The 12,992-nt window shown below is 44.4% G+C and overlaps 1 protein-coding gene across 2 annotated transcripts in view; it reads right to left on the bottom strand.

Moving 5' to 3' along the window:
• Positions 1-12,674, bottom strand: part of LOC122400918 (RNA binding protein fox-1 homolog 2-like) — a 324,965-nt gene extending 312,291 nt beyond the window's left edge. For both annotated transcript variants that reach the window (XM_043402678.1, XM_043402679.1), the window contains exon 1: positions 12,311-12,674. The gene's annotated coding sequence lies outside the window, so the exon portion shown is untranslated. The remainder of the gene's footprint in view (positions 1-12,310) is intronic.
• Positions 12,675-12,992: the final 318 nt, after the last annotated feature.

Raw genomic sequence — 12,992 nt, 5'->3', positions numbered from 1 at the left:
TGTCAACCTTTGGATTATTACCGGTCCAAGGGTATGGGGGAAATATTAGATTATGTAAAATCGTATTTGCAAAGTGTGATAAACGGGACATGAAACTGTCTCGTATTTGGTATTCAACGTACGAGCATTCTTTGTTAATCGAACGTAGAATGGCAAACGGTACACGTACACGCGTGACATAATACCACAGACGAGGTATAGGAGTAGACCTTTCACTTTATGGCCTTTCGTGATCCTTCTCGTGCCTACATTTTTCGGCGAAAAAAACAAATTTCAAATCGATAAAAAAAAATTATTTCTAGCTGCGGGGGTCAATTACAATCATTTTCGGTGAATATACATACCACCGAAATCTTACATACTTTCGAGAAAAAAATTCCTAATCGAAAATATAATCTATGGCCTGAAATGTTTCTGTAATTTCATTTTCTGTCTCATTTCCTCTTGTGTTCATTTGTGTAACCTGTTGGTAATGGGTCTCTAGAGCCTCATAAAAATGGGCCAAAAAAACACATTGGATATGAGGTCTACTCGTATACCTCGTCTGTGATAGTACAAACGAATGTCGATACTTGATCATCGTAGAATACAATATATCAGTCTATTCGTCAATTGTTCGAAGCATTCGATACGCGTAATCGGTTACGAAATCATTAACACGTGCCCGTTCTTGATTGTTGGGAGTCGCTGGGCGCGCTATAATGCGCTGGACAATCAAAGATCAATCGTATGAGAAATTGCGAGTCGTATCGGGTCAGACATCGTGACGTCCACATTCTACTTAACCCGAGTTCGCGTACCCGTTACCTACATTCTTCAAATTTTATTTAATCCCCTTATCGATCATAGTCTCCTAGAATTACACGATCTCTCGTATCTTCGTTTATTAAATTGCAATAATTGCATCGCAAACTATAATTTGGGCGCGATATTTTCAACTTTTCAGGGAATCACGCCTCGTTTGACGGGTGCAACGTCGAAGTGCATCAGGAGCAACGGTTCGTGCGCGCGTCAAGTGCCACGATGCACTTTCAGGAACCGCAAATTACGTTATTACCGGGTGCGCGAGGAAGCAGCCCCCGTAATCGATCGAAAGTAACGACGGTACATTAGATTTCCCTATGTTCCACTTTCCTCTGACAAGGGACAATTCCCGCGACGCGTACGCCCCCGCGGCGCAATTTATTTCCCTGTTGTTTACTCAATTTTCTTATCGGACGAGCGTAGAGGCGCTCTTAATCTCGATCAGGGAATAACGGAATGAGAAAAACGAAATTTGCGAAACAATGCAACCAGCAAGCGGTTATTAAACCCTAAACTTTAATCGCATAACAATTAAAAGGCAAATTGATGTGATTAAAACCAGCTACCAATTAAATCGGGAGCACCGATATCCTAGGAACTATTAAACCGTGAGACAATCTCATGGATTATTCAACGAATTTCAATCGAAGAAGATTGTTAGAGCGGCCTTGACACTGCATAATCAAACGACGATAAAAGCAGAACTCTTTCGCTTAGCCGACTTTTCCCAGAGATCGGTTTTGAGATTTTTCCCCCGTTCCTCTGCATATTTCATCGAGCCTCCGGTGCATACAGATAGGGCGGGAGAAATCGATGCGCGAACGCGTGAAAAGAGTCGTAAAAAGCGTAATAATATATCGGCAATCTTCGTCGCGGGCTCGCTGTTTCCCCGCTTTTATCGTCGCAGTCTCGTGTCTCTCGCAGCTACGCGCGAATGATTTACTTTATCGCTTTGTCCTACATTTCTCGCTGCCTTTCGGACAAGAGGGAAACAGGTTTCCAACCGTTTCGTTGCACTTTTTATAACCCGCATCTCGCGTCTTCGATGCGTCTGCCGGTCGCCCGTTTGAATCCTAAAAGGGGAAAAGAAAATTCGAGGAACAAAATTCTCCGACGACCGATCGAACAACCTCGAAACGTCCGAAATAGTACTCGATTCAGGCTGAAAATTCGCTCGTTCGTTGATTTTTCATGAGAACTTGTAAATTCTGATTCGATTTACGAAATAAAAAACCAATTGCTATTTTTAAAACAGAAGTAAGAGAGCCTTTGAGAAGCTCATTAAAGGCCAGAAGAAGCGCCCTTTGAACTCTAACATCACAAGTTTTTCGCTAATGCGAGAAACTTTCGCGTAGTTGTAGTACTTCGATCTCGGGAACCATCGACTGACCTGTTCAACGGAGGAAGCTATGCTACTATTTTTTTTTTCGACTCCTTCGACGATTTCTATTATGTTTCATATTTTTTCGAGCATCTCGAACAAGTTAAACGAACGAAATCGACGAGCTTGAATCTTCTCCAAGGAGCAGCGACCCTGTCTGGGAAATCCAACGCAATAACGGGAATTACATTTGGCTGCTGTTATGAGAACCCCCCCGGAAGCCAGTGCGACTTCATTTCGGTATTCCAAGACCGCCGATAGCAGGCAACTCGACGCCGATAAGTACCCACGTGTTGATACACGACGCTCGTCGAATGAAGTATAGGTTTTATAAGAGAGCGACCGCTCGAACCAAAATCTGCCCGATATTACCCTTTTCACGTGCCTCGGGATGCTCGTCGTTTTTCCACCGCGTCGCAAAATGAACGCTTTGAGCTAGAAAAACCACCTTCCAGCCTTTTTTCCAGCCGTCCGCTAGTAGAAAATTCCAAATAAAAATATATGTCGTGATTTAATACCTGTTTGAATATCCACGGTATTCGAAAAGTTACAAAAAATTTTGCGGAAGAGAGAAAAATCGATACTTTTGGCTGGTAGCGTGCACGGTACACGCGCTCGACTATGCGTTATAAATCAAAAAATTATTGACTTTAAAATCCCCTGTGCACGTACGTTACCGTCACGGTTAATAATATTCAATTTATCTCTTGCTGATTTTATCGTACGCTCCATCTGGATAATTAATTTTAAATTAACGAGCTTCCATTTTATTTAATTTTGACAATCGTATGGATACGCAAAGAGAGAGTACAAGATTTTTACGACGCCAATAGAGAACCACGGTTTCTCGACAAAGACCTTCCTCGAAAAGTTACAGTCACCATTAATCGCTGTGCAGTCTCGCCACAATAATCTCGCGGTTTCACCGTTGCGTACAGTCACCGCGAAAGAATCAAAACATCGAACGTTCCAAACGTTCCCCGCGAATTTATTTCGAAAATGTCGACCACTAATTTTCACGGTCCTCCGCGGTAATTTTATAAGAGAACAAAAACTCGAGGACCGAAACGGAGTCATTACGGAACCGCGATTTATGGTAAACTGGTCCCGGTGGAATATCATCTACATAACGCGCGTCTAAATACGCGTTTTATCAGTATCTTCCATGGTGTATCATTAAATGCAACGACGGATACTTTCGTATCAATTTTATTGGGCTTAAACAACTGCTAATTATATGCTGTCCAGTCGCGAATTACTGCTGGATCGAGCCTGTAACTTGAAAACTCGAGAATCTCGAAAGAGATTTAAAAAATTTATTTGGATCGTAGGAGTTGGGTAGTTGCAATTTACAAACGAGTAAACACGGAGGCGTCGTCCAAAGTGTTAGTAATCGATGCAACATGACGAGAAAGAAGGAAACGAGGTGGTCGAAAGCAGCTGTGTAAACGCGATCGTTGATGGTACGCAAAGTTCCACCGTAAAGTCAAGTATCGTCCCGGATGCCGATCGCGCGATACTAGCACTTCCGGTACGGACAAGTTCGACGGAGTTTCGAAACTTCTGTCCCACCGTCGCTGATCCGCGAGTCTGTTCCAAGTCACGTGTCTGCATAAGAGCTGACGGAGAGAAAGAGAGAAAGAGAGAGACGCTCGTCCTGAATTCTCGTTTCGCGCGTTCCCATTTTATGAAACTGCTTTCCAACGACGCCCGACAACGGGCGGGGACTTTTGTCGAGAACGCATCGGGTCGAAGTAAATTGCGTCGAGCTTCAGAGACGCGATATTCTAATAACATTTTCCGTCTCTAATCGACGTTGCTCGATATTAAAATACACGGTACCCCGAGGATGCGTTTCTAACCCCATCGAATCCCGGAAACGCCAAAGGGTAAACGGTGTCGAGCTCGAAAATACCATTCGTAGAGAACACCCCGTATAGACTGTTGGTGAGAGTCTTGCTTTCTCAACATTGATATCCCAAACAGTTTTATAGGTACTGGTTTTCTAGCCGCAGTTTTTACAGAGATAAATCGAGTACTGCGTTCTTTGCGAGACTTTCTTTCTCCTTAAGCAAGATTGCGTTCCACTGAATAATTCAGAGTGCGTCCACCCTCTTTGCTACAGCCTCAGGTTGCTACGAAAGCTTTTGCTTCTTTGGTAGAGGCAAGTTTACACGGGCGAAAAATGATTAATCACTGATATTGTTTTCCCCTTTCTTGATAAAACTACGATGCGTTTGTGGAACATTTGTTATATTTCCACTGCCACTGTAATCGCTTTGGAATTATTTGTGGCGTCTCTGATCTTGGTTTAGCATGCTGCGTTTTCTAAGTGGCGTCTTAAATTGTCACATTTTCGGTACGTTTAATTCAAATATAATTAGAGGTCTCTGCAGCGAACGAATAAAGCATCGAAAAATTTTTAAATACGCGGACGAATTCGTGTTTCCCTGTTAATAAATTAAAACCGTCGATGGGGAACGACGAGAGTGGTCGAGACGGAATTAAAAGCACGCCTGGATGCAAAGAAACATTTGATTAACCCTCTGGAGTATATATTAAATTATAATAAAAATGTACTTTAAAACTGTTCTCTGCAAAAATTTCGGCCCCCGAGTCGGAAGTTTTTATGCAACGCGAATGCTTTTATATGTTTCAATTTAAACCTCCCCTGCAATTGTTTACGGAAGCAATACATAAATATAACCGTGGAAAAGTTTACCGGGATTTATTTAATACCGTTTAAATATAATATTGAAACATCGTTATCGAGCTTTCGATTAAAACTGCCTGGAATAATTATATCTTTAATAATGTTATCGAAAACGTATTTGCCTTCGTTTCAACGAGCTTGACGTGATTCAAAATTGCGTGCAGAAATTTTAAAGCTTCTCTATTGTTGCAAACATCCAAGGATGTCCCGTTTGAGAAACACTGGATTATCGCTGAAGACGAAGTTACGAAGCGTTGCAGTTCCGTGCGTGCACATCGACCGCGAATGCTATTGCACATCGATTCATTCTCGTGAACACGCGCGCGCGCCCTTTCGAAAAGTGTGGCCGATCGATGGGACCGAACACGAACGATACTCCGTGCCAAAAATCTTTCCCTCGCGCGCGCAAAAAAGCAACAAAAGACGCCCGTCGAGGAAAGAAATCAAAGATCGCTGGGAATTAATTCAACGAGCCACCTGGAAAATCGAGGATTCTGCAACCCCATTCTCAGAAACAATTGGGGTAGGTTATATTATTATGACATACTTAAGGATTGAATTTCGCCCCTTTATCCTGCTTGACATACTTCCTCCAGAGAAAAATAAATACAGAGGAACGAATGGGGGTGGATCAAACTTTAACTAGCAAGACTAAGTCACGATGAGAAGAAACTTTCGAAGCCTCTTTCGACAGATCAGCGCGATTTTATGGTTAATGGTCTTATTAGCAGTCGATAGGAGGGTGTGAGCCGCGAAACTGATAATTTTATTCGATTATTATATCCCATCCAGGGCCGTAAATTATGAATGGCGCCTTGACGGGTCCCCCACGTGCGCGCGCGGACTCACGGCCAGCTGCACCGAACGTGGATGCACCAGAATGCAACAGCTTGCACGCCTCTGGCTCGTCGTGTCGCCTCTGCATCTATATCCATACACGGGCTAATCGATACCACTTGTGCTTGTTTCGCAATCGCGCCGAACCGAGCTACAATATATTTAACGAGCTTGTCGCTTTCGAGCCTCGAAATTCGTTACACGTGCCCCCCGGAAAACACGGAAAACAGAGCATCGTGGAACCGCCCCCGCGAACGAGAATATCTCTTTTCCGGTATAACGACAGGGGGTTTATTACGCCGCGAGTCGACGCGTGGAATTCGCATTAATCAGGAGAAAGTGACGGATGACAGAGTGATGGACGAGGCTCCGGGCAAATTGGCGCCTTGGAAAGGTGAAAGATGCCGTATAATATAATCCTGGACTAATCTAAGCGTAAGAAAAGTCGAGAGGAATGTAAAAATTAAAGCCGTGCTACTAGGTATTTTTATAGGAATTTTTGTTCGCGCTTAACCACGTCCGTACCGTTGTTCGAAGTTATAATTCAAAGTCTACGGAGCGAAGCAGCCTGGCGAACGAGCACGTGAAGTAAACCGTATAGGCGGCGGCCATTTAGAATATTGGACTCGGAGAGATGGACAGCTAATTGACCTGGATAGGTCGATTAGGGCAGTCATCCAGGACGCGATAATTTCTATCCTTTTCGATTTTCTTTGTGCCTGTCTCCCAGAACGGAAGACGAATCTTTGCTTTCCCCATCGTCGATCCATTGTTTCCTCGTCGGGGTATCGATAAATGCGAGTTCGAACCAAGTTGCAAACCGCTGTGTTGCTTTTCCGAGCGATTTGACGCAGATAGTTTGCCCGGTATCGGTTTGCAACTCGCACAATTTTCGTTCGCTTCGCGCTTTGGATGAAATATCAACCTTCCCGGGCTTTTGCTAACGGGGAAACTGAGATTTCTATACGATACGACGCGCTATTTGTAATTATAATAACGAGAATAATGACTGTCAATAACTGTAAACTGAAAACGGACGCATTCAAAATGTATATTTCCATTTATGCTTAAACGAAGCGAGTCCAAAGCGCAATAAATATGTTATGTCGCAATTGGGCTTACGCTCGAATAATTTATAATTAAAGTTTTAAAAAATCGTGCAACACATTACAGCCGAAACCACAGGAATCGAGATGTCGAAAAGTCGTTTTTATTTTCGCAATTTACGTATTCCCGGGCGTGTTCGATCAAACGTTCGCGGTTCAAATAGTAAACCCGTCGATCGAAAAAGTCATCCCGGCGCGAGCACGGAACGCGGTTTTCCCGCAAGTTGCAATCAAATACAAGCTATCGTCTGCACAATAGAGTTCATCCTGGCTGAAACCCGCCACGGCGAGTGCATCCGAGTTTATGCACCAGACAGCACGATGCAACGGCCTACGCACGGACGGACTCGTCGACACGCGCTCAGACCGAAGAACGTGCTCTCTGCTCCCAATGGCTGCTTTCCTCGGCCACATTCAAGAATAACACTTCTGTCAAATCTAGTTTTTTCAATCTTAAAGCTCGACGTCTCGAACCTGTGCACTCCAAAGCATTTTATTAAAATTTCTAACAGACAATCAACTTCAGCATCCTCGGGGGAATTGTCATCTCAACAAAATATGTGCTTTTTCACCGAGGCACCGACCCAAGTTTTCACCCTACCAAATAATAATTCTACATCTTATCAATGAAGATCCAGTGGTTCGGACTGCTACGAGAAGGCTAATAAAATTTGACGAAGCTAAGATATCGCGAGGAGCTGGTATTTTTATTAGAAATTAGCACGGATCGTTCCCTTAAGTCTTGTGCTCAGCTCGACGACGATATTCATTTCCGGGGAAGACGCGAGAAAAATAACGCGAGATTCGGCTGTCTCGTACCGACTTTTCGAGACACGGCGTCGCTTTGATTGTCGCTTTATACACAGCGTAGCGTCGCCGCGGGCGAGACACGGGACGGCGATTTGCTTAAATACGCTCCGCTTCGACGCGCGACGATCTCTCGATCCTCGGTGTCGCGAAACCTCTACGGAGAGTTTCCGAGTGGCGTTTGTTTTCCTTTGACCGAGATCGTGACCGAGGAGATCCGTCGACCAGACGACGCGAAACACGACATTTGCATAGACATGACCGTCCCCGACGAGCTTTCGCATCCTTGCGAAGAAACCTGATGATCGAGAAACTTGCCTCCTAGCCCTTCTCCAAAGATTTTCATCGCTTTTGTTTATCGAGCACCGTAAGTATTGGAGATTTCAAATAAAATTAATTGCCCCTCGAAGGTGCAAGAAGGAGGTGTTTCGGCTACTTTTATTTTGTTGCAGAGACATTGAGCCCGATCGTGGGTCGAGCGAGTGGGCGCGACGCGGAGCACGGTGAACGATTCCTTTTTCACGGGGGCGAGTCGGCGCGCTCCGAACGACAGCCGCCATTTGCGAGGAAAAATGTCGGTTGCTTTGATTGAAGGTTCACCAGCCACGCTCCGTTCGCCGTGGCTGGCATTACTGTTATTATTCGCTTCATCGAAACGACGTGAGGTAAATTGTCGGTAATCCTTGAACGCCGATGACTTTCGACGCGGCACGGGAACACGTGCGTTATGACGTCGATATTTCGCAGTGCATACAGTGCTCGCCAAATTTCTATACATTTTGCACCACTACATTGCATCGGACGTTGGCAATTTAAGGGATTTTTTCTCGTATATAAATTCGAAGCAAAGAATGATAAATTTTAATTCGATCACTACGAATATTATTTTTAAGAAATTGCACGAAACGTGATGCAGATTGTTCGTGAGCGTGTTGTTCGATTCGCGAAGCTGCATCGCGAAGAAAATAAATGCAGCGCGCCGCTGTCAACTCGACTTAACGATAATGAATTTTAACGTCTTGGCGGCAGCGAGTTTCATACTGAGACTTCTGTCCACCGCCTGGGCACTTTCGCACGAGCGTCAAGCTGTGAAACGTTGTACGGTATTATCATTATATTAAATTAATACCAATTAAATCGGGATATTGCGTGTTCGTAATAGTCACTTGAATATTTATTTGACGCTTCTTTCGAAAATTGCAAATCCCTGTTTGTTCTCCTAAGTACCAAGTACTTATGAAAATCGAGAAAACATATGAAATTCGAATGATTGTGATCTACGCCAGTGTTTCTCAAATTGGAATTCGAGGATCTCTCGGGGGTTCCTCTCGGAACAAAAAAGAATTACACAATACAGTGGGTTAGAAAGGGAGTCCTCGTAGTATTTTCTTATTAAAAACACTCGTTAAAAAGTTTCCTGTCGCCGGGAAACCGTAAAAAAAAACTGGAAACTAAACAGCTTAAAAGTTCGAGCAACAAAAAATTGTTCAAAGGGGATCCGTGGCAAAATAAGAGGCTAACAGACTAAAAACTTTTACGCTTCTTCTCGCTTCTCCAAATTTTCCAAGTCGTGGTTACGATAATAAAGACGGAGGCTACTCAGAAATCTTGGACACTCTGTATATTCGTCGTTCTAATTTCAGTGATATAAAATAGCTATTCGAGCGATGCATCGGGGCTATCCGTTACGTTCGAGGGAGCGTCGGTTGTAGATTTCTTGGGCTCCGAAGCTACAAGTGCACCGGATAGCAAATGGCGAGACGATAGAGCGCGTCAGGGCGATAAGACGAATCGAAATGGAGGATAGATAAACCGTGGACATCGATACCGCGGCCAAGCCTTCGACATTAGCGAGCAGTCCTTCAGAAATCCGGTCGAACGTGATCTGGAACGTCGACAAAAGAGGAGCGGTCGCGCGAGTCAGTCAACTTCTTGCACGACGCGATCGAGTCTCTCTCGACGATGCGCTACGGGAATCGAGACCCGATCTCCTCTTTATACGATCGAGAAAGACCTTCTGCGAATACCGGTTCCGCGACAGTCACCGAAACCGCTCTCTTTTTGCGCGGGAATGGAAAACCTTTTTTTCGAACTTTCAAAGTTGCTTCGTTCGACCATGTTTACATCACAGTTTCATCGACAATAGCAGAATAACGGTTCCTTAAAAATTCTGCAAACGGTGAATTTTAATTACTCCAAAATAAAGTATGACCGAAAGTTATTTCAGACGTACGTTCGATATTAAACGAGATTTTTAATATTCTGATTTACGAATAACAGAGAACTACGTATCTCGGAATAAACTCGGTCTCTAAAGCAGGCTTGTATTTTTTTCTTCGACCCAATTTTCTACGATCGTATTTCCTCGATGTGAGTAAAAATAGTCAAATGTTTGGAATTCCAACGACAACACGAGGAACAATATTAATTCTCGCGTCGATTTTTCGTGTCCACCTCGCGAAATGATATTTTTCAACGGCTGCTCTATCGTTCGAGGAAAAGGAAGCGCCAATTACGTAATTCCGAATCGCTCGATGGAATGGGACTTTTTTAATGACACGGCGTGGACGCAACAATTTAATGCACTAATGTTCTCTGATTGCAAAACGTCTCTAACCATCGACGTAGCGATACATTGTATTCTAAATCAAGGCTGGAATGGTTCGACTTAATGCTAAGCCTCCGTTAATGACAAGATGTAGACATAATGACGTAGCACTATGTTCTCTAAGAAAACTAGTTCATTAATTATAAACGTTGGCTGACTGAGTAAAACTGAGATCCTTTAATCTATTTAGTACGGGGTAATTGTTCTGCCCGATAGCTCGAAAAAAACCAATTTCGCGAGGAGAAAAAAGTTCGACTCCTTTTCGATAGAAGAGGAGTTTAAGCGGAAGATTTATTACTCGACAAAGCCTTCTTTGGGATAAGCGAAGGATTTCAAGGCAATGCTGCACACGTACGTTGTTCGACGAAAAATATCTAGCAGCTTTCGATGAGATATTTCGATGATTTCTAAGGTGAAACTAGGATGCTGCGATTGACGTACGACTCGTTGCATAAGCTAAAGCTGGAATACGCTGACACTGTATTGCGTCTTTTCTCGAAACAGATTTAAATATCAACGAAACGAAATTTGTAAAAATAGAATACTAATTTTCCACCGAGACACGATGCAAATTATTATATCTCCATGAACGCGCAAACGAAATGACTAGCGATGAAGTGACTGAATATTATTGCGAACCATCGACGTTCGACGCAACGAATTGCACGCTAAGATATTTGGAAATGTTTACGATGCCGTTGGGAAATTATTTTCAACCGAGAGGCTGCACTTATTTGTCAGGCGTTACTATTATTCCTTCGTTTGAAACAATATATTTCTATGGTTTCTAAGAAAGAAATCCAAGTGCTGTTGGTTCGTTATTCCGTAATCACCGTTCGAGAATCTAATAAAATTTGATATCGATAAAAATTTGTCCAAGACTGGTCAACGATCAATGCAGAAAATTTTGCTGTCGATTTCGACGATTCGATGGCTGGCTGCATCCGAATTTCATGCTTTCGAGCCCCAATTTAGTCGGCTGATCAGCATTCATGAGTATTTTCGCAATGTCTGGCGCACAGGCGGAAAAAGGCGCGCATTAATCTCCGAGAACTCGTTCCGAACGACAGGCCTCTGCTCGAAAAATCCTTTCACGGGCAGAGGTACGCGACGGTTTCGACGTTTTGTAAACATTGATGTCACGGTGCGCCGTTTAAATTGCGTAAACACGATACGACCGCGTCCAATTTGTCGAACAAAAGAATTGCCACGGTCCGGTACCGTCTTGGCCAAAGTCACCGGAGCCGATTGGTTTCCGCGAAGCGCCACAGGTTTCCAAGAACGAAACCGCTCGAGGACCAAAAACACGCGCGACCGACCAGCCACGAGGGCAACGGTCCAAAGTGCTCGCCAATACCCTTGCCCTAGGTCGTTGTTCGTTCGTGAAATTTCTGAACCTTGTCCGTACTCGCTGCTACGCTTCGCAATTATGCTAATGACACGCAATTTTCTCTTACGATTCCGTTTCTTCCTCCGAACCAACCACGAGGTTAACGACTCACAACATTGTGCAACGTTTATAATATCTGGAAAAAAGGAATTAATATTCGAGCAAATATAAACGTAGAAACGTAGTCTGTTTATTTGCAGAGGCCATGAATATCGATCAACATTCCCCGGAGGACATTTTCGGTGAAACACTTTCGGCCCCGAACACTTGACCCCGCGAAAGGTCGTGATTTCAATGCGAGTTCTCGAGCGCGAACGAACGCGAACGGCGCCAAGTTCGTGTCGACGACTTATTGGATGCAATTGGCGCTCGACGTACGCGAACAGCTGTCTGGATACACGCTCCTGCGACGCTCGTTAACTTTTTTAACCATCGAGACAACAGCTACCAGTTTAAGATACCGCGATCTGCTCCAATATGTTCTCGTAAACACGTTGGTCTACTTGTCGACCTGTCCCGGCGGTTTCTCTTGGCCAGAAGCGATCGATCGAACCGCGGATCGATGGAGAAACATCCTCGTTGTTTGGGTGGAAAGAGGTCAGAAGATAACTTCTTAACGTTACACGCGAATTTGAAGCATTTCAAAGATTAAAGATCGACTCACCGACGAAGATACCCTCGTTACACGAATCCCTAGAGCCCGCTCCCAATTGTCCGGTCCTCGTAAACACTGGTCGCACTGATTCGTTCACAGTGATCGTCGTTCACCACCAAAAACTAGGCGCACAGTCGAAGAACTCGATCCAGAGAACGGAAATCGATAACTGCTGCAACGATAACAACAAACAAACAAACAAACGGTGATCACTGATCGGTATCGACGACGGTTCTTCCGTGAGAGCACAGAACGGGCACAAACGCGACGAAATCGGAGGAAACACGATGCCCCCAGGGTTTTCACGACGATTTCACGACAAGGGTTGCACACAACGCGGCCGATCGTAGCGAGTGCGAAGCTCCGTGTCCGACTGGCACAGTGGCTCGCGCGATTCTGCCGTCGTTGGCTCGCGCCGACCTTAAAGGCCGCCCGCAACCGTCGCTGCGTCGCGCGCAGCCTTATCGCTACCCAAACATTCCCGCCTTTCGACCGGTTTAAGGCCCCGTTTCACGGCATTTCGACAGCCCGTTTCGAAACGACAATTTTCAGCTCCTCCATGCTTGACAATGTCGAGTATTTTGCACAGACCAGCGCCTCTCGACCCATGGGCCCCAATATTGGGCACCCAGTTTTTTCTACAGAATATTTTGTTCTCATTGACATCACGAGTTTCTTTTACATCAGTAAG

The sequence above is a fragment of the Colletes gigas genome, unplaced genomic scaffold (genome assembly GCF_013123115.1).
Source record: "Colletes gigas isolate AHSC1104 unplaced genomic scaffold, ASM1312311v1 Colletes_gigas_Sc00020, whole genome shotgun sequence".
In the NCBI taxonomy this organism is placed as follows: Eukaryota; Metazoa; Arthropoda; class Insecta; order Hymenoptera; family Colletidae; genus Colletes; species Colletes gigas.
Note: the sequence above shows the minus strand (reverse complement) of the source record. Positions and strands in the feature narration are given on the sequence as shown.